Below are 21,555 nucleotides of genomic sequence, written 5' to 3' on the forward strand. Positions count from 1 at the left end.
TGCCCGCTGAGGGCCGTGCGGGTGTTCGGACCGACGAGGCCACCGTGCGGACCGTCGAGGGCTGCAGTGCCCGCGTCTGTCGGAGCTCAGCCCGCCCGGGTGCCGGCTCTGCATGTTCTCGGCACCCGGGGTGCGGCGGGCGGCAAGTGCCTTGCCCCCCACCCCCGCCCCCCCCGCCCGCCCCCCCGCGCTCCCGGAGGCCAGGGCCTGCTCACGGCCCGGCGCGGAGCCACCCAGAGGCTGCCCGGGGCACGGCCCGCCCTTTCCCGGGCGTTCCCAGCTTCTCTGGGACACCGGGAGCCAGGCATGCCTTCTCGGCCATGGCCAGCCAGGCGGCTGACTTCTGAGGAGGGCGCAGACCCCATGACTTGCCGTCCTAGCTAGCGGGCAGGTTCTTTCTTTGCTTCTCACAGAAAGCGTAGGTCGGGGACCACCGGGTCTCAGCATAGCCACATCCCGCATTCTGACTGGGCCTGGCTGCCCAGATTTTCTCTCTGATCTAGTTTTGGGGGCCTGTGTCTCGTACGTGAATAACACAGCAGAGTATAAACTGGGAAACACTTTTTATTTTTAAAATGCTTCTCCTTTAGACTCTCGGTCTCGATGGCGTCGCCGTTCCTGCCCGTCAGCCAAGCTGGAAGCTTGCGGGGCGACCTCGCCTCCTCTCAGCAGTCAGCCTGTCCATTCCCGATCCCGACTGTTCATCCTTTACGTTTTTTTTTTAAACTCTACTTTTTATTTTTATTTTATTTATTTTTTTAGTTTATTATTTTTTATTGAAGGGTAGTTGACGCACAGTATTACATTACGTTAGTTTCAAGTGTACAACACAGTGATAAAACATTTATATACATAATTCTAGGTTCCAGCTATCGCCCTACCAAGCTGTTACAATATCTTGACTATATTCCTTACGCTATCCATTACATCCCGGTTACTTATTTATTTTACCATTGGAAGTCTTGTCCTTTTTTTTTTTTTTTTTTTTTCTGTGAGGGCATCTCTCATATTTATTGATCAAATGGTTGTTAAGGACAATAAAATTCTGTATAGGGGAGTCAATGCTCAATGCACAATCATTAATCCACCCCAAGCCTAATTTTCGTCAGTCTCCAATCTTCTGAGGCATAACAAACAAGTTCTTACATGGAGAACAAATTCTTACATAGTGAATAAGTTACATAGTGAACAGTACAAGGGCAGTCATCACAGAAACTTTCGGTTTTGCTCATGCATTATGAACTATAAACAGTCAGTTCAAATATGAATACTCATTTGGTTTTTATACTTGATTTATATGTGGATACCACATTTCTCTCTTTATTATTATTATTTTTAGTAAAATGCTGAAGTGGAAGGTAGATACAAAATAAAGGTAGAAAACATAGTTTAGTGTTGTAAGAGGGCAAATGTAGATGATCAGGTGTGTGCCTGTAGACTATGTGTTAATCCAAGCTAGACCAGGGCAATAAAACATCCACGTATGCAGAAGATTTCTCTCAGAACGGTGGGGTGAGGTTCTAAGCCTCACCTCTGTTGATCCCCAATTTCTCACCTGATGACCCCCCTGCGACTGTGCCTGTCTTAGGTTGTTCCTCCCTTGAGGAATCTTACCCGTCTCTGGCTAACCAGTCATCTTCCGGGGCCATACAGGGAAATGTAGAGTTGGTAAGTGAGAGAGAAGCCTTATTGTTTGAAATGGTTAGCTTTCTATTTCTTTGCATGGTTATGCCCTGTAGCTTCTATGCCCAGCATCTGTCTTGAGGTATCTTTACCACTTGGAAGAATTATGATACTCGGTAAATTTGATATGAGGCACGAATTCTATTTAAGGGTTGTAATTAGGAAGGAAGAAGAAAAGCTATAGAAGTAGCAGGCGGAAGAAAACATGGGAAGATTGATTATTTCTTTGACATATCTTCTTGTAGAGTAACTTCAGCATGTATAGGTTTTAAGCTACTACTTAAATTGCGCACACACATTAACATAATAGGAGTATAGTTACATAACCAAAGCATACCTGTAATTACCAGCCATCTCCAGTGAAACCGAGAAAACCAGTTAGGCACCTTAGGCATTTGTGAAAACTTATCTATGATGTGGTGGATATTGTCCAACTGAACTTGAACAGTCTGAGAGAAATCAGACAAATTAAAACAATCCATTCCTGGGGAATGTTCACATCCCTTATGTTCTTTTAACAGTAAATAGTCTGTAGTTGTAAGATTTTGGAGCGCTACAATTTGCACTTCTAATTCTTGGTTGAGTTCCAACAGTATAGATCCAGTCAAATTTGTTGTTTTACCGTATGCACAGGCCAGCTTAGATGTCTCCTTCATTCCCATGGCAAGTCCAGGAACTGGTGGGATGAGTGCATCTACAGCTGTAGCAGTGCGTGGATCTTTGTTGGGGTTTTTTGATGATCATCTTTTGGCATGAGTCTTCCAGAGAGTGCTGATGTTGGAAGTTCTTTTTCATATCGTATCTTAGTTCATTTTCGGGGTAGCCCAATTAGGCTTTGATCCTCTGTATAAACACAAACAGACCCTTTGCCTACACTTTTATATGCCCTTCATACCCTTGTGTAGAACTCATTGGCGGTTACCACACAGGAACTGCCCTTTTTTTTTTGTTTTTTTGTTTTGTTTTTGGTATCACTAATCTACACTTACATGACGAATATTATGTTTACTAGGCTCTCCCCTATACCAGGTCTCCCCTATAAACCCCTTTACAGTCACTGTCCATCAGCAGAGCAAAATGTTGTAGAATCACTACTTGCCTTCTCTGTGCTGTACAGCCCTCCCTTTTCTCCTACCCCCCCCCCATGCATGCTAATCTTAATACCCCCCTACTCCTCCCCCCCCCCTTATCCCTCCCTACCCACCCCTCCTCCCCAGTCCCTTTCCCTTTGGTACCTGTTAGTCCATTCTTGAGTTCTGTGATTCTGCTGCTGTTTTGTTCCTTCAGTTTTTCCTTTGTTCTTATATTCCACAGATAAGTGAAATCATTTGGTATTTCTCTTTCTCCACTTGGCTTGTTTCACTGAGCATAATACCCTCCAGCTCCATCCATGTTGCTGCAAATGGTTGGATTTTCCCTTTTCTTATGGCTGAGTAGTATTCCATTGTGTATATGTACCACATCTTCTTTATCCATTCATCTATCGATGGACATTCAGGTTGCTTCCAATTCTTGGCTACTGTAAATAGTGCTGTGATAAACATAGGGGTGCACTGATCTTTCTCATACTTGATTGCTGCATTCTTAGGGTAAATTCCTAGGAGTGAAATTCCTGGGTCAAATGGTAAGTCTGTTTTGAGCATTTTGATGTACCTCCATACTGCTTTCCACAATGGTTGAACTAACTTACATTCCCAGCAGCAGTGTAGGAGGGTTCCCCTTTCTCCACAGCCTCGCCAACATTTGTTGTTGTTTGTCTTTTGGATGGCAGCCATCCTTACTGGTGTGAGGTGATACCTCATTGTAGTTTTAATTTGCATTTCTCTGATAATTAGCGATGTGGAGCATCTTTTCATGTGTCTGTTGGCCATCTGTATTTCTTTTTTGGAGAACTGTCTGTTCAGTTCCTCTGCCCATTTTTTAAATTGGGTTATTTGTTTTTTGTTTGTTGAGGCGTGTGAGCTCTTTATATATTCTGGATGTCAAGCCTTTATCGGATCTGTCATTTTCAAATATATTCTCCCATACTGTAGGGTTCCTTTCTGTTCTATTGATGGTGTCTTTTGCTGTACAGAAGCTTTTCAGCTTAATATAGTCCCACTTACTCATTTTTGCTGTTGTTTTCCTTGCCCGGGGAGATATGTTCAAGAAGAGGTCACTCATGTTTATGTCTAAGAGGTTTTTGCCTATGTTTTCTTCCAAGAGTTTAAGGGTTTCGTGACTTACATTCAGGTCTTTGATCCATTTTGAGTTTACTTTTGTATATGGGGTTAGACAATGGTCCAGTTTTGCCAGCACCACCTGTTGAAGAGACTGTCATTTTGCCACTGTATGTCCATGGCTCCTTTATCAAATATTAATTGACCATATATGTCTGGGTTAATGTCTGGATTCTCTAGTCTGTTCCATTGGTCTGTGGCTCTGCTCTTGTGCCAGTACCAAACTGTCTTGATTACTATGGCTTTATGGTAGAGCTTGAAGTTGGGGAGTGCAGATCTCAGCATTTTTTTATCCCCCTAGGTTCACTTACACTTTGGAGGTCTACCTCCCATCCTGGTTACTAGGTTCCTTAATTGATAGAGGGGCTGGAAGAAGCAGAACAGCATGTAGATGAAGTTAAAGTATAAAGTGGGCTTTTTCTAGGCTGAGTATATTTCACAGTGTCATGAGCCTCATCCCATTTCTGTGCTTTGTCTCACTGCAAATGCAGAGAGTGGATTGAGAAGGTGTCTCCAAAATTTGCACTTTTGTTTTGACAGTCAAAACTTCCTAGTAACATCCAGCTAGTCCTCATCTTGGTCACCAGAGGCAGCAGCGAACGGGTAACGTGGGTGCTGTCTCTCAGAAGTGGAACCTGCTGCTTAGACATTCTTTGTTCTCCAGTGTAGTCAGAGCAGCAGAAAGTCTAGTCATCATACTCAGGAAATTAAAATTCTAGATTTGGGAATTTTCCCCCTAACTACACCCTATCGTGCTGCCTTGCAAGTGCTCAGAGACAGCCAGGAAGCATCTCCAGCGGAAGTGGAGCTTGCACTGCCCCATTCGACGTGGCAACAGGGAGTCGCTGGACCACCTCATCTTCCCTGTCGGGTTTTTCCAGTCTGAACCCCGAGAGGAGTGGAACCCCTCGCATTGCAAAGCTGAGCACACACGGCAGCTGTTCAGCTGCTCTGACTCCAGGATTTTTTTCTTCGCAAGCCCCTGTGTGTCAGGCTGGGTGGTGAGGTGACAGCTGAGGCTGGGGGAGTGGAGAGCGGCTGACAGGAAAACAGACTCCTGAAGCCATTTCTCCCATCTCTCTGCCCCGTGTCCCTGGGGAGGAGGGCCTCCTTGGCCTTGGCATTATGCCGGAAGCCTTCACTTTATCCTCCTGAAAGGGATCGTCCTTGGTGCAGATCAATGTCATGACTGTGAAGGAAATTATGGTGGAAGTGGGAAGCTCTGTGCCTCGTCTTGGGGAGAGGGAGGTCCCTGCAGGCATTATGGGTATGTGGGGACACCTGTTGTGATATGACTGATGATAAGTAAATATTTGGTAATTGAGATGACCAAAATACATTTCCTAGGTATTTTTGCTCCTCGTGCACAATTCCTGAAAATCCTTCTGAGCCATAACTGTCCAATGGGTGTCTTGTTAGGTTAATGCAGAGGCTTTGGGGCCCTATCCTAGGTTAGAGGCTGGTTGCCAGGGGCACCAAGCTTGTGATTAGAGGATGGAAATTATTAGCCCTCAGCCCCCAGGGAAGAGGAAAGGGATGAGGGCTGGAGGCTGAATCAGCAATGGCCAGTGATTTAGTCAGTCATGACTCTGCAGTGAAGCCCTCACAAAACCCTAAGAGAAGAGCACATCTCTCTCATCTCCTGTTTCTCTGTCAGAGCTTCCATGCCTGGGGAACCAGGTGGCCTGCACATGCCACCAGGCCAGGCCCCAAGCACCCCAGGAGGATAGAAGCTCTTTTATTTGGGACCTTGCCATATGTGTGTGTTCATCCGGCTGTTGTGTCCTTTATGGTACTCTTTGTTAAACGTGAGTGTTCTTCTGAGATTCTGAGGCACCTTAGCAACTTGGGCAGACCTAAAGGGGAAGTTGTTGGAACCCGCAATCTTAGCCTGCAGGTGGGAAGCACAAGCTAATTGCGTGGGGCTTGCAACCAGGCTCTGGAGCTGGGGAGGAGGGCAGTCTTGAGGATAGAAACCTTACCCTGTAGAATCTGGTGTTGTCTCTGGGCAGATAGCCTCAGCATTGAGTTCTCAGACACCCTGCTGGTGTTCAAGAATTGCTTGGTGGTGTATGCATTGGAAACAGGTCCAGTATCCTGAAAGGAGTTACACTGCTGTGTATGAAAAAGAACGCTGGGTCATATGAAACCGCTATTAATATAGGTAGGAACCACCACACTGTTTTCCATAGTAGCTGCACCAATTTACATGGTCACAAACAGTGCATGACGGTTCCCTTTTGTCCACATCCTCATAAATAACTTGTTATTTCTTGTTTTTTTGGGGAACTAGCCATTCTGAATGCTGTGAGGTGATAGCTCATTGTGATTTTTTTGTTGTTACCATTAGAGTACAATTACATGAGCAACATTGTGGTTACTAGACTCCCCCCCATTATCAAGTCCGCTCCCCGCACCCCATTACAGTCGCTGTCCATCAATGTAGTAAGATGCTATGGAATCACTACCTGTCTTCTGTGTGTTACACTGCAATCCCTGTGGCCCCCCACCCCCTACATTATGTGTGCGGATCGTAATGCCCCCTTTACCCCCTTATCGCTCCCTCCCCACCCGTCCTCCCAGGTCCCTTTCCCTTTGGTAACTGTTAGTCCATTCTTGGGTTCTGTGAGTCTGCTGCTGTTTTGTTCCTTCCCGTTTTTGCTTTGTTCTCATACCTCACAGAGGAGTGAAATCCTTGGATACTTGTCTTTCTCCACCTGGCTTATTTCACTGAGCATAACACCCTCTAGCTCCGTCCGTGTTGTTGCAAATGGTGGTAGGATTTGTTTTCTTCCTATGGCTGAGTGATATTCCGTAGTGTGTATGTACCACCTCTTCTTTATCCCTTCATCTCCCGATGGACACTTAGGTTGCTTCCCTTTCTTGGGTATTGTAAGTAGTGCTGTGATCAACATAGGGGTGCATCTGTCTCTTTCAAACTGGGCTCCTGCACTCTTAGGGTAAATTCCTAGGAGAGGAATTCCTGGGTCAAATGGCATTTCTGTTCTTTGGTTTTTGGGGGAACCTCCATACCGCTTTCCACAATGGTTGAGCTGACTGACATTCCCACCAGCAGTGTAGGAGGGTTCCCCTTTCTCCACACCCTCGCCGACATCTGTTGTTGTCTGTCTTTTGGGTGGTGGCCATCCTAACTGGTGTGAGGTGATACCCCGTTGTGGTTTTAGTGTGCATTTCTCTGATGGTTAGCGATGTGGAGCGTCTTTTCCATGTGCCTGCCGGCCACCTGAAATTGCTTCTGTGGAGAAGTGTCTGTTGAGAGCCTCTGCCCATTTTGTAACTGGATTCATTTGCTTTTTGTGTGTTGAGGTTCGTGAGCTCTTGATACATGTTTTGGATGGCAACGCCTTATCAGATATGTCATCGGTGAGTATATTCTCCCATACTGAAGGATGTCTTTTGGTTCTACTGATGGTGGTCAAACAGAATCTTACGAAACCCCCTACCACTTCATTCCAAATCTGACTAATTTTTTTTTTTTTTTTTTCCCCAGAACACCAACCAGCCGAGAAAACGGGAACGAAGAGGAGAAGCTGTGATGCGGGAACATCTGGCGTAAAACTGAGAGGTGAGGCGGTGTGGAGACTGGTAGGTTGTATCTTTCCATGTGCTGCTTTCAAGGGTCATAGGGAAAAAAGATCGCCAAGGAGATGAAGCCCGGGGTGTTGACGTCACCTGGTATCGGTGGAGCCACGTAGCCTCTAGCCATTGACGGGGAGGCTAGCATGCGGCACTGTTGTCTTTCCTGCGGAGTTAAGACGAGCGGCGTCCCCCGTTTGCAGTTCAGTCAGAGCCCGTGTGGGACTGTCCTGGCACCGGCCGGGGTGGACCCGAGAGCTGTGCCGTTCCTGCTGGGCTGTCGCAGCACCCCTCTCGGAACAGGGCCTCAGCAGCGCTCCCGGGAGAGAGAGAGAGAGAGAGAGAGAGAGACAGAGACAGAGACAGAGAGAGAGAGAGAGAGAGAGAGAGACAGAGAGACAGAGAGAGACAGAGAGAGACAGAGAGAGAGAGAATTGCGCTCGAGAGACAGGGGCAGTTATATTTTCTGTAGCTCCCTGAGCATGCTCCTGGTGTTTATTTTGAGATCTCTTTCTCAGGAAGATTGATTTGAGTCCAGTTACCAGGTTCCTTTGAAGGTTCATATTTGTAGGTGGCGCCCTCTAGCTCCCAGAAGCTTTACTCTCTGGAGATGCTCAGCCCTTGGGGTGGGTGGGGGGTGGGGTGGCAGGGGTCCCAGGGGAGAGGTGCCGGTGCCCACCCCCGCCGGGAGGAAAGAGGTCTTTCCTGCTTCCCGACCGCAGTGCCCGTCTCCACTGCCGGGGCCAGTTTGCGGAGCACGCAGGGAGAAGCTGCCGTAGGTGGGGGCGGCCGTTTTGCAGGCCGGTGCCGGCGGGGAGGCAGGCCGTGTGCCAGTCACAGCACGGTAAGGGGGATGGAGCGCCCGGAGCTCCTGAAAGCTCCCCCGCCTGCCGGGCAGAGTGCACCCGGGCAGTTTGGCGCACCTGTCCTTTCTCCTGAGCGGCAAGCCCTGCGGAAGCCTTGCCCCTTTAGCAGTTCTCTCGCTGTCAGGAAGTCTCTCAGACTGTCCGCCTTTCTTTTGTCCCACAGCGGCCGGATGTGGATCCCTGTGTTGTCCCACAAGTGGCTGGAATCTCAAGTCTCTCGAAGTCTTCCGCCTGTCTCTGCTTTCCAAGCCCACCGATCCTCCAGAGCGCAGCACGTGTACGGTAGGTTCGTGCTCCCAGAGCACATCTCCGGGGCTGTACGTCACACTTCTCCTCGAGGTGACAGCCTGCCGCAGCAGCGTTCTTCCCTGCTGCTCTTCCAGGATTTGGTGTAGTTGTTCTATTTCCATATAGTACGTATGTATGTGGTTTTGGTTTTGGGAGGAGGTTTCCGCCTCCCCTCTCACGTGAGCCGCCGTCTTTAATCCCAGCAGCACATCTTTTTTCTTCTTCTTCTTTTTTTTTTTTCTTTTCAGTTTCACTTGTCTAGGGTACCTGTCCCCACCCCCTCAACTTCTGGTTTGTCTTCGTCCTTGGATCTCAAGTGAGTCTCCTGTAAGGGAGCACGTAGGTGGTCTTGAGTTTTCATCCCTTCTTTTAACCCTGTGTCTTTTGATTGGAGCCCTCAGAGCCTGTCCTTTTATTCTGAGAATTGAGAGCTGTGTCCTTATTGCACTTAAAAATTTTTTTTTGTTATCATTCATCTACAGTCACGTGAAGAACATGATGATCACCAAGTCCCCCCCAAAAACCCCGTTACAGTCGCTGACCATCAGCGTGTAGTAAGATGCTGTAGAATCACTACTTGTCTTCTCTGGGTTGTACAGCCCTCCCCATGCTCCCCCCACCCCACACGTTATACATGCTAATCCTGATGCCCCCTTTCTTTCTCCCCGCCCTTATCCCTCCCTTCCCACCCACCCTGCCCAGCCCCTTTCCCTTTGGTAACTGTGAGTCCACTCTCGGGTTCTGTGAGTCTGCTGCTGTTTTTTTCCTTCAGTTTTTCTTTGTTGTGATACTCCACACATGAGTATAAAGACGGCGTGATCGCCGCTGATCGGAGGGAGGGACAAACAAAAAGGAACACCCCATTTCTAGACAGGAGCAGTTGGGAGCAAAGAGTGTGTTGTGGACTGACGTGTTTATTTGAGTGTCCAAACTTCCCTCTTTATGTGGCTATTACTTCTTTACATTCGTGAACATCATAAAAGCCACTGATTTCAAAGGCCCAGACGCATACTGAGGTGAGAGAAGATGAGAAGGACGTTGCTGCACCACTAAATCTATGGCTGGGCACTGCTGAAACCAAACAAAAAGAATTCACGGTGGCCAGATAGGGCTATTTTCTAGTGGCTGTCTCTGGGGACTCAGACAGAATCCATTTGTTTGATTGTTTGTTTTTTCAGTTTCACTTGTGTAGGGTACCTGTCCCCACCCTGTAAGGGAGCACGTAGGTGGTCTTGAGCTTTCATCCCTTCTTTTAACCCTGTGTCTTTTGTTTGGAGCACTCAAAGCCTGTCCTTTTATTCTGATGATTCAGAGCTGTGCCCTTATTGCACTTCTTAAATTCTTTTTGTCATCATTCATCTACAGTCACGTGAAGAACATTACGTTTACCAGGCTCCCCCCTTCACCAAGTCCCCCGCGAAAACCTCTTACAGTCACTGTCCATCAGTGTAGTTTGGATGCTGTAGACCCCTTCACCATGTCCCCCCGACACACCCCGTTACAGTCGCTGTCCATCAGCGTGTAGTAAGATGCTGTAGAATCACTACTTGTCTTCTCTGGGTTGTACAGCCCTCCCCATGCTCCCCCCGCCCCACACATTCTACATGCTAATCCTGATGCCCCCTTTCTTTCTCCCCGCCCCTATCCCTCCCTCCCTCCCCACCCACCCTCCCCAGTCCCTTTCCCTTTGGTAACTGTGAGTCCACTCTCGGGTTCTGTGAGTCTGCTGCTGTTTTTCTCCTTCAGTTTTTCTTTGTTGTTATACTCCACACACGAGTGAAATCATTTGGTACTTGTCTTTCTCCGCCTGGCTTATTTCACTGAGCATAATACCGTCTAGCTCCGTCCACATCATTGCAAATGGTAGGATTTGTTTTCTTCTTATGGCTGCTTGCTGCACTTTTTAAAGTGGATTTTTCATTCTTCTTTTTTGTTTGTAGTTTCGCTATGTGCTTTCACCATTACTCTCCTGGTTTATGAGCAATAGCTTTTATTAATTGATATGTACCTATATCTCTCTCTCTATCTCTCTGTCTCTCTATCTATCTCTCTATCTATCTGTCTATCTATCTATCTATCTATCTATCTATCTATCTATCTATCTATGAATCAATCATCTTTTTGTCTGCCCTTCTGTCCTTATGTACAAGAACAGTCAACAACATAGGCTATGTCACTTCCCTACATTATGCCTCCAAAAATCTTGCAAGGTAACTAGGCCGTAGGGAGAGCACTGGGTTTTCACCGAGACACTTGCAGGTCGAGTCAGCCGCGTGCACCTACAAAACCAGGAAATGGTGGTGCAGGGACTTGAACCCGTATCTCTGTCCTCTGTCCTCTTTTACCTCCTTCTCGCTTGCTGACTGTATTTAGCCACATTCACTGACTAAGTGCTCCCTGAAGACCACAAGTATCCTTCCTCTGGGCCTCTTGTCGACAGAAAAGTAAACTTGGTGCTTTGCTCACCACCATGTTTGAGGGACATCGGCGTGATCGCCGCTGATAGGAGGGAGGGACAAATAAAAAGGAACACCAGTTTCTAGACAGGAGCAGTTGGGAGCAAAGAGTGTGCTGTGGAGTGACGTGTTCGGTTAAGCATCCAAACTTCCCTCGGTATCTGGTTATTGCCTCTTTACATTCGTGAACATCATAAAAGCCACTGATTTCAAAGGCCCAGACGCATATTATTACCGCAATTCAGTTGTTGAGGTGAGAGACGATGAGAAGGGCGTTGCTGCACCACTAAATCTATGGCTGGGCCCTGCTGAAACCAAACAAAAAGAATTCACGGTGGCCAGATAGGGCTATTTTCTAGTGACTGTCTCTGGGGACTCAGACAGAATCCGTTTGTTTGTTTGTTTGTTTGTTTGTTTGTTTGTTTGTTTGTTTGTTTCTCAGTTTCACCTGTGTAGGGTACCTGTCCCCGCCCCTTCGGCTTCTAGTCTGTCTGTGTCCTTGGATCTCAAGTGAGTCTCCTGTAAGGGAGCACGTAGATGGTCTTGAGCGAGAGATAGCTTTGTTTAGTATGATGCTCTCCTATCTACCTACCTACCTATCCCTTTATCTATCTACCTATCTATCTATCTATGATCTATCATCTATCTACTCTCATCTGTGTATCTATCTAATTAATCTATCACCTATATGTATGTATATCAACCCAATCTATGTATCAATCATCTGTCTGTCTATGTAATCTGTTGTCTCACTTTTGTCAACGTTCTGTCACTAGGTGCAGTTTGATTCCTCTGTGTCCTTCTCAGAGAAGTCTCAATTCCTTGTGTCTGTTTATGTGAGTTAGCTGTGTGTTTGGGTCTTGAGAGGAGTGGCCTTGGGTGGGAACTTCTCCTGCGTAGGTGGCACGAGTCTGCTGGGTGTGGACGGTGTGGTTGGCGGGCTGGGCTCTTGAACCTGTGCGGGCCAGGGCCCTCCGGCTGCTCTGCCCCTGGGCCGTTCCCGCTGTGGCGGCTGCGTGAGCTGCGGGGCATATCCGAGGCCCCACGCAGGGAGCACCCTGGCTGGCCTGCGGGGTCCGAGGCAGGTGCATGCCCAGTAGTAGGTCTTTTTGCCTGTGCACCGATGTCACCTCGGCGGCCCTGCTTGCTGGCCCATCTCCAGAGAGCATGCGTGTAGTCACTGGTTAAGGGAACTGCCTTTTGGTGACACGCAGGGCTCTTGTGGGCCGGTGGCCCGTGGGCTTGCTGAGGTGGCAGGCCAGCTAGCTTGTGGGGAAACTGCTCCCCTCTGCTGTCAAGGTGGAGGTGGAGTTTCAGTGCATTTAGGCATTTAGATGTGAGTGAGGTCTCTCTGAAATGGAATAGTAGCGTTGAGAGCTATGTTTCCGTTCGTATGAAAAGGGTGCTGAGCATAAAGAGTTGGGTGATGGTGGCAGGAATTCTAGGAATGTTTATGTCCCCGCACTTATTTATTTTCTGTTAAGGGAGGTGATTCTGAAGTAACTTTTTACTCACGGATGAAGGTGGTGCATAAGGTCATCCCACGTCAGCCATGGTGAGATGAAGTGGTGTAGTAGAATTAAAGCCTGTACACCTTGGCCTGATACATAGGAGACACACCGTGGGTGCTCTTTGCTGCCCTCCTGTCCTGGCTTATTACCTTAACTAACTCGATGGTTCAGAGTGGTCCCAGCAACATTTCCGGCAAGATCTTTCTAAAATTGCATAGAATCACTTGGCAAAGATATCCCCAGAGGCTAGTGGAGAACTTTACTCTTTCTGGTCATAGTTTGCAAGATGTTTGCCCTATCCTGCGTTCCTTTGTTACTTTTGCATCTCCTGTGATTGTAGACCGATGGGGCAGTGGCGTACACACACACACACGCGCGCACACGCACACACGCACGCACAGGCGCGCGCACACGCACGCACACAGACACACACACACACACACACACACACACACACACACACACACACACGGCTGAGAGTTAACGGAGACCCCAGTTATAGGAAACTGCAGCCCGCACTTTAAAAAAGAAACGCGCATAAGTTGTGCTCCTGGCGTGCCCCCCATAGGGAGCGGACTTCAAAGTGCAGAGGTGGTTGGACACAGATACCTATGCAGACACCTAAGCACAGATATCTATGCGTAGGCTCTCTCCATCCATCGTCTTAAGTGCGTCTCTGTTTACCTACATATCTATGTTAGTCTACTCAAGCTGATAACCAGAGTGTCATTGAGTGGGGGCTTCATCCATAGACACTGATTTCTCACCATTCTGGAAGCAGAAGTCCAAGACCAAGGCAGGTTCAGTTCCTGGTGAGGTCCCTTCTTCTGGCTTGCATACGGCCGCATCCCTGCTGTGTCCTCACAGGGTCGAGGGAGAAAGCTCTGTCCTCTGTTCCTCTTAATAGCACTGATTGCATAATGGCAGCTCCACCCACACCCTCATGATAGCTTCCGAACCAAATTACCTCCAAAGGCCCCACCTCCCAAGACCATGACAGTGGGGGTTAGGGCTTCAACCCTGACTCAATTCAAATATGAACTTGTGTGTGTGTGTGTGTGTGTGTGTGTGTGGTGGCGGCGGCGGGGGGTTAGGAGGAGCAGAAGATGGTGAGGTGAGGGCCCAAAAATTCAGTTCATAACTCTGTATCTATCTATCATCTATCTATTCTCTATCTAATCTATCAATATCTTATCATCTGTCTTTCTAACGTAACCTACCTATATCATCTATCCTATCTAGTCTATCATCCGTCATCTATATATGTCTTATCTATCTGTCATCTCTGTCAATCTATTCGTCTAACCTATGAATATCTATCATCTATCTAATGTATCTATTTCTAATCTATCATCTGTCACCTGTCTGTCACCTACCTGTTGTCATCTTTTTGTCTACCCATCTATCCTTATGTACAGAACAGTGTAAGATAAATTCTAGCTGAAATAAGCAGGTGAAGGGAGGCAACAAAGGGCCCGGTAGTTTATTTGAACGCAAATACCCGGGCGAGATTTCCCCGGTCTATAGAAATGGAGGCTGGGGAATTCACACTTAAGTAGACAGGCAGGCAGCGAGATTTTCGAGAAGGTAGGGGGAGGCAGAGCTTAGATTTACAGCAGCACGAGGATTGGCTAGCCCAAGGCATATTTTTCAGGTTGGGAGGGGGCAACAGCCAAGAACTTCGGCCCATCATCAGTGTCCCGCGTGGGAGGGGGCAGCAGCCGGAGACATTGGCACATCATCAGTGTCCGACGTGCTCGCTCCTCCCATCAGTGCCCCCAGCCTTACAAACAGTTAACAACACGGCTATCTAACATGGCTGGCTATCTATCTATCTGTCTGTCTGTCTGTCTGTCTGTCTGTCTGTCTATCTATCTATCTATCTATCTATCTATCTATCAATCATATATTCAATCTATCTATACCTGTCATCTATCCTATCTAATCTATCATCTATCTATCTGTCTATCTGTCCTATCTATCTATCATCATGTTTTTGTCTACCCATCTATCTTTATGTACAGAACAGTTCACAAGATGGCTTATATGTCACTTCCCTACTTATGTTTCCAAAAGCCTGCAAGGTAACTAGGCCCTAGAGACAGACAGCACTGGGTTCACCGAGACATTTGCACATCGAGTCAACAGCGTGTGACTACAAAACTAGTCGATGGTGGTGCGGGGACTTCAACCCATATCTCTGTCCCCGGTCCTCTTTGCCCTCCTTGCTGACGGTATTCTAGCCGCATTTGTTGACTGACTGCTCCCTGAAGACCACAAGCATCCCTCCTCTTGGCTTTTTCAGTAATTTATCCCATTGTATGGAATGCTTTTCCCTCAGATACCTGGTTCTGTCACCTCCTTCTAGACTGTTCAAGTCCCACCTCCCTGGTGAGGCTTACCCTGTCCACTGTTTATTTTGAAAGCCCTGCTTCTCTCTGCCTACAATCTCAGTCCTCCATATCCTGCTTTTCATTCTTCATAGTGTTTGTTACCGGCTAAGCTACCGGAAAACTTACAGATGTTCATTGTCTCTTTCCTCCCCTCCAACTAGAACGTGGTCTCCACAGGTTAGGAATTCTGCGTGTATTGAGTCTGGTGGAGACCCTGCAGACTCTAGGGTCAGCGAGAAGTGGGCACAGTTGTAACTCAACGTGGCTTGACATGTTAGCAGTTTAGGTTAGAGTCAGGCCAGGCGGTCATTAAAGAGGACCTTTTCTGATATTACTAAGCTACTTGGTAAATTCTAAGTAAGCTTACATTTTCAATAATCACACAGCAGGCAGAAGCACTTCCTTCTGTCGTTCCTCCAGCCTCGAGGACCTGGATGCCAAATCCGTTCTCTCGTGGGGAAGTGGGAGTGTGTGAGGATGATCGGCCAAAGTCTTAAGTTACACAAGGCACACACATACAGAATTAAACATGTTTAAAAACCAAAATGATGAGAGAGGTTGCCTGTGTCACAGCAGGGATTCCCTAGCCCCCAGTGAGCTCAGAGCAGTGGGAGAGGAGAGGGAAGGGGCCACATAAGCCAACCCGGTCTCCTTCCTCTGGACTTGCCTCCCCCTGGGTTGTCATCCATTAAACGCTCAGCACGCAGACCTCGCGGTGAGCACGCACAGTCATAAAACGCGGCTACTTCCACATCCCAGTCGCTGGGGCACGGAACACGTTGCGTAGTTAAGTGTGGCTCAGAACACTATCACTCATGTATGTGTGTTCTTCCTCTGTCGCCGAGTCAAAGAGTAAACAGAGCAGAGGCATACTAGCAAGAGCAGGGTTTAGTGTGAATATATAATATACGCACATACTGTGGGAAAGACTTTGTTAAATGGATAGGAGGACATAGGCCTTGTCTGGAGCCGGGGGAGGCCTGTAGGTGCCGTTGGCAAGGGCTGTGGCGTGTCCACCGGGTCGGAGGCCGAGTTAGGGGTAGGGCCGAGGCCGTCGGCTGTGCCTCCCACGGCATCGTGTGGGTCCAGGGCTGACCGGAGGATGACCGCCCGCGCGGTGGGTGTCTGAGGTGCGCAGGAGGCCGGCGGTGGCGCCGCCCACGGCCTCGTGCGAGGCCGGTGGGGACCGGAAGATGACGGCCACCGAGGGTGGCGTCGTGTCCATCGGCTCGACCCGAGCGTCATCGTCGGCCTTCGGGCCGGCGGTGGTGCTGCCCACGGGCTCGTGTGGCGCCGGGGGAGACCGCAAGATCACGGCCAGCCAGGGTGGCGTCGTGTCCACTGGTTCGTCTTGAGCGTCAGCGTCGGCCTTAAGGCCGGCGCTTGTCCTGCCCATGGCCTTGTCTGGGGCCGGGGATCAGTTGTAGGTGCCTTTCCCGAGGGTGGTGGCGGGCCCATCGGGTCATCGTCCGACTTGGGGGTAGGGCCGAGGCCGTCGTCTGTGCCTCCCACGGCATCGTGTGGGTCCAGGGCAGACCGGACGATGACCGCCCGCGCGGTGGGTGTCTGAGGTGCGCAGGAGGCCGGCGGTGGTGATGCCCACGGCCCGGTGTGGGGCCCGGTGGGGACCGGAAGATGACGGCGAGCGACGGTGGCGTCGTGTCCATTGGCTCGCCTTGAGAGTCAGAGTGAGCCTTCGGGCCGGCGCCTGTGCTGCCCACTGCGTCGTCTGGGGCCCGGGGGGACGAGTAGGTGCCTTTCCCGATGGCGGAGGCGTGCCCATCGGGTCCTAGTCCGACTTGCGGGTACCGGTCCGAGGCCGTCGTCTGTGCCTCCCACGGCATCGTGTGGGGCCAGGGGAGGCCGGCGGTGCCGCTGCCCACGGCCTCGTGTGGGGCTGGGGGGGGGGGGGGGGGCCGGAAGATGACGGCCATCGAGGGGGGTGTCGTGTCCCATCGGCTCGTCTTGAGCGTCAGCGTCAGCCTTCGGGCGGGCGCTTGTGCTGCCCTGGGCCTTGCCTGGGGCCGGGGGGGCAGTTGTAGGTGCCTTTCCCGAGGGCGGCGGCGTGCCCATCGGGTCCGAGGCTGACTTACGGGTAGGGCCGAGGCCGTCGTCTGTGCCTCCCACGGCATCGTATGGGGCCAGGGGAGACCAGACGACGACCGCCCGCGCGGTGGTTGTCGGAGGCACACAGGAGGCCGGCGGTGGTGCTGCCCACGGCCCCGTGCGGGGCCGGGGGCGACCGGAAGATGACGGCCATGGAGGGTGGCGTCGTGTCCATGGGCTCGTCCCCGGCGTCATCGCCGGCCCTCGGGCCGAAGGTGGAGCTGCCCACGGCCCCGTGCGCGGCCGGGGGCGACCGGAAGATGACGGCCATGGAGGGTGGCGTCGTGTCCATGGGCTCGTCCCGGGCGTCATCGCCGGCCCTCGGGCCGAAGGTGGAGCTGCCCACGGCCCCGTGTGCGGCCGGGGGCGACCGGAAGATGACGGCCATGGAGGGTGGTGTCGTGTCCATGGGCTCGTCGTCCTGAGCATCAGCCTTCAGGCTGGCGCCTGTGCAGCCCACGGACTTGTCCGTGGCCAGGGGGCAGTTGTGGGTGCCTTTCCCGAAGGCGGTGGCGTGCCCATCGGGTCGTCGTCCGCCTTGCGGGTAGGGCCGAGGCCGTCGTCTGTGCCTCCCACGGCATCGTATGGGGCCAGGGGAGACCAGACGACGACCGCCCGCGCGGTGGTTGTCTGAGGCGCGCAGGAGGCCGGCGGTGGCGCTGCCCATGGCCTTGTCTGTTGGCTGACTCTGGATGGCGGTTTCACAGAGGCAGGACACCTCGAGGCGGGCTGGTAGTGGTGCCCGTGTGCCCTGCAGAGGAGGAGCTCGTCTGGGTGGTCTCTCTCCAGCCGTCTGCTGGGAGCCTAGGATGGTCCAGAGGCCCAGGACTGCTCCCCGTGGAAGTGGGAACTCTGTTGGGAAAAGTGGGAAAAGCCAGCCGCTAAAGGCACAGGATCCCCAGTGGAACAGCCTGTGACCAGGGCAGCGGGCAGGTGCAGGGTGCTCCCTGGCAGGAGGGGTAGGGGCCAGCGTCCCGGGGACGGGAAGGACCGGCGGGCGAAGAAGGTGGGGCTGGGGAGGCGGCGGGCGGGGTGGGGCACGAACCTTAGGAAGGAGGAAACTGTCCACACGGGAAAATGGGTTGTGGTGTGCGCCAAACGATCCGAGGAAAGGGTCTGAAGCTAGGGAGAGGGTCTCCTTTGCCACTAACTCCTTCTCAGGCCAAGCACGCACTGAGCTGCCCAGCTAGGGCGAGCCTGGTATGTATGTCAGCCAGGGGACGCATCACAAAGCGGCCTGGGCCGCTGTGACGTCACCCAGGGGCCGCATCACCAAGCCCCCTCCCCCCCCCCCCCCCACTGCCTTAAGCACACCGGCCCCGCCCAGAGGAGACCCTGGGCCAAGGCCACGGCGCGGCCCCAAGGCCAACCCCAGTAGAATCCCTAGCCCCCGGGACTGCCCGCTGAGGGCCGTGCGGGTGTTCGGACCGACGAGGCCACCGTGCGGACCGTCGAGGGCTGCAGTGCCCGCGTCTGTCGGAGCTCAGCCCGCCCGGGTGCCGGCTCTGCATGTTCTCGGCACCCGGGGTGCGGCGGGCGGCAAGTGCCTTGCCCCCCACCCCCGCCCCCCCGCCCGCCCCCCCGCGCTCCCGGAGGCCAGGGCCTGCTCACGGCCCGGCGCGGAGCCACCCAGAGGCTGCCCGGGGCACGGCCCGCCCTTTCCCGGGCGTTCCCAGCTTCTCTGGGACACCGGGAGCCAGGCATGCCTTCTCGGCCATGGCCAGCCAGGCGGCTGACTTCTGAGGAGGGCGCAGACCCCATGACTTGCCGTCCTAGCTAGCGGGCAGGTTCTTTCTTTGCTTCTCACAGAAAGCGTAGGTCGGGGACCACCGGGTCTCAGCATAGCCACATCCCGCATTCTGACTGGGCCTGGCTGCCCAGATTTTCTCTCTGATCTAGTTTTGGGGGCCTGTGTCTCGTACGTGAATAACACAGCAGAGTATAAACTGGGAAACACTTTTTATTTTTAAAATGCTTCTCCTTTAGACTCTCGGTCTCGATGGCGTCGCCGTTCCTGCCCGTCAGCCAAGCTGGAAGCTTGCGGGGCGACCTCGCCTCCTCTCAGCAGTCAGCCTGTCCATTCCCGATCCCGACTGTTCATCCTTTACGTTTTTTTTTTAAACTCTACTTTTTATTTTTATTTTATTTATTTTTTTAGTTTATTATTTTTTATTGAAGGGTAGTTGACGCACAGTATTACATTACGTTAGTTTCAAGTGTACAACACAGTGATAAAACATTTATATACATAATTCTAGGTTCCAGCTATCGCCCTACCAAGCTGTTACAATATCTTGACTATATTCCTTACGCTATCCATTACATCCCGGTTACTTATTTATTTTACCATTGGAAGTCTTGTCCTTTTTTTTTTTTTTTTTTTTTCTGTGAGGGCATCTCTCATATTTATTGATCAAATGGTTGTTAAGGACAATAAAATTCTGTATAGGGGAGTCAATGCTCAATGCACAATCATTAATCCACCCCAAGCCTAATTTTCGTCAGTCTCCAATCTTCTGAGGCATAACAAACAAGTTCTTACATGGAGAACAAATTCTTACATAGTGAATAAGTTACATAGTGAACAGTACAAGGGCAGTCATCACAGAAACTTTCGGTTTTGCTCATGCATTATGAACTATAAACAGTCAGTTCAAATATGAATACTCATTTGGTTTTTATACTTGATTTATATGTGGATACCACATTTCTCTCTTTATTATTATTATTTTTAGTAAAATGCTGAAGTGGAAGGTAGATACAAAATAAAGGTAGAAAACATAGTTTAGTGTTGTAAGAGGGCAAATGTAGATGATCAGGTGTGTGCCTGTAGACTATGTGTTAATCCAAGCTAGACCAGGGCAATAAAACATCCACGTATGCAGAAGATTTCTCTCAGAACGGTGGGGTGAGGTTCTAAGCCTCACCTCTGTTGATCCCCAATTTCTCACCTGATGACCCCCCTGCGACTGTGCCTGTCTTAGGTTGTTCCTCCCTTGAGGAATCTTACCCGTCTCTGGCTAACCAGTCATCTTCCGGGGCCATACAGGGAAATGTAGAGTTGGTAAGTGAGAGAGAAGCCTTATTGTTTGAAATGGTTAGCTTTCTATTTCTTTGCATGGTTATGCCCTGTAGCTTCTATGCCCAGCATCTGTCTTGAGGTATCTTTACCACTTGGAAGAATTATGATACTCGGTAAATTTGATATGAGGCACGAATTCTATTTAAGGGTTGTAATTAGGAAGGAAGAAGAAAAGCTATAGAAGTAGCAGGCGGAAGAAAACATGGGAAGATTGATTATTTCTTTGACATATCTTCTTGTAGAGTAACTTCAGCATGTATAGGTTTTAAGCTACTACTTAAATTGCGCACACACATTAACATAATAGGAGTATAGTTACATAACCAAAGCATACCTGTAATTACCAGCCATCTCCAGTGAAACCGAGAAAACCAGTTAGGCACCTTAGGCATTTGTGAAAACTTATCTATGATGTGGTGGATATTGTCCAACTGAACTTGAACAGTCTGAGAGAAATCAGACAAATTAAAACAATCCATTCCTGGGGAATGTTCACATCCCTTATGTTCTTTTAACAGTAAATAGTCTGTAGTTGTAAGATTTTGGAGCGCTACAATTTGCACTTCTAATTCTTGGTTGAGTTCCAACAGTATAGATCCAGTCAAATTTGTTGTTTTACCGTATGCACAGGCCAGCTTAGATGTCTCCTTCATTCCCATGGCAAGTCCAGGAACTGGTGGGATGAGTGCATCTACAGCTGTAGCAGTGCGTGGATCTTTGTTGGGGTTTTTTGATGATCATCTTTTGGCATGAGTCTTCCAGAGAGTGCTGATGTTGGAAGTTCTTTTTCATATCGTATCTTAGTTCATTTTCGGGGTAGCCCAATTAGGCTTTGATCCTCTGTATAAACACAAACAGACCCTTTGCCTACACTTTTATATGCCCTTCATACCCTTGTGTAGAACTCATTGGCGGTTACCACACAGGAACTGCCCTTTTTTTTTTGTTTTTTTGTTTTGTTTTTGGTATCACTAATCTACACTTACATGACGAATATTATGTTTACTAGGCTCTCCCCTATACCAGGTCTCCCCTATAAACCCCTTTACAGTCACTGTCCATCAGCAGAGCAAAATGTTGTAGAATCACTACTTGCCTTCTCTGTGCTGTACAGCCCTCCCTTTTCTCCTACCCCCCCCCCCATGCATGCTAATCTTAATACCCCCCTACTCCTCCCCCCCCCCTTATCCCTCCCTACCCACCCCTCCTCCCCAGTCCCTTTCCCTTTGGTACCTGTTAGTCCATTCTTGAGTTCTGTGATTCTGCTGCTGTTTTGTTCCTTCAGTTTTTCCTTTGTTCTTATATTCCACAGATAAGTGAAATCATTTGGTATTTCTCTTTCTCCACTTGGCTT

Source organism: Manis pentadactyla, chromosome 2 (assembly GCF_030020395.1).
Source record: "Manis pentadactyla isolate mManPen7 chromosome 2, mManPen7.hap1, whole genome shotgun sequence".
NCBI classification, from domain to species: Eukaryota; Metazoa; Chordata; class Mammalia; order Pholidota; family Manidae; genus Manis; species Manis pentadactyla.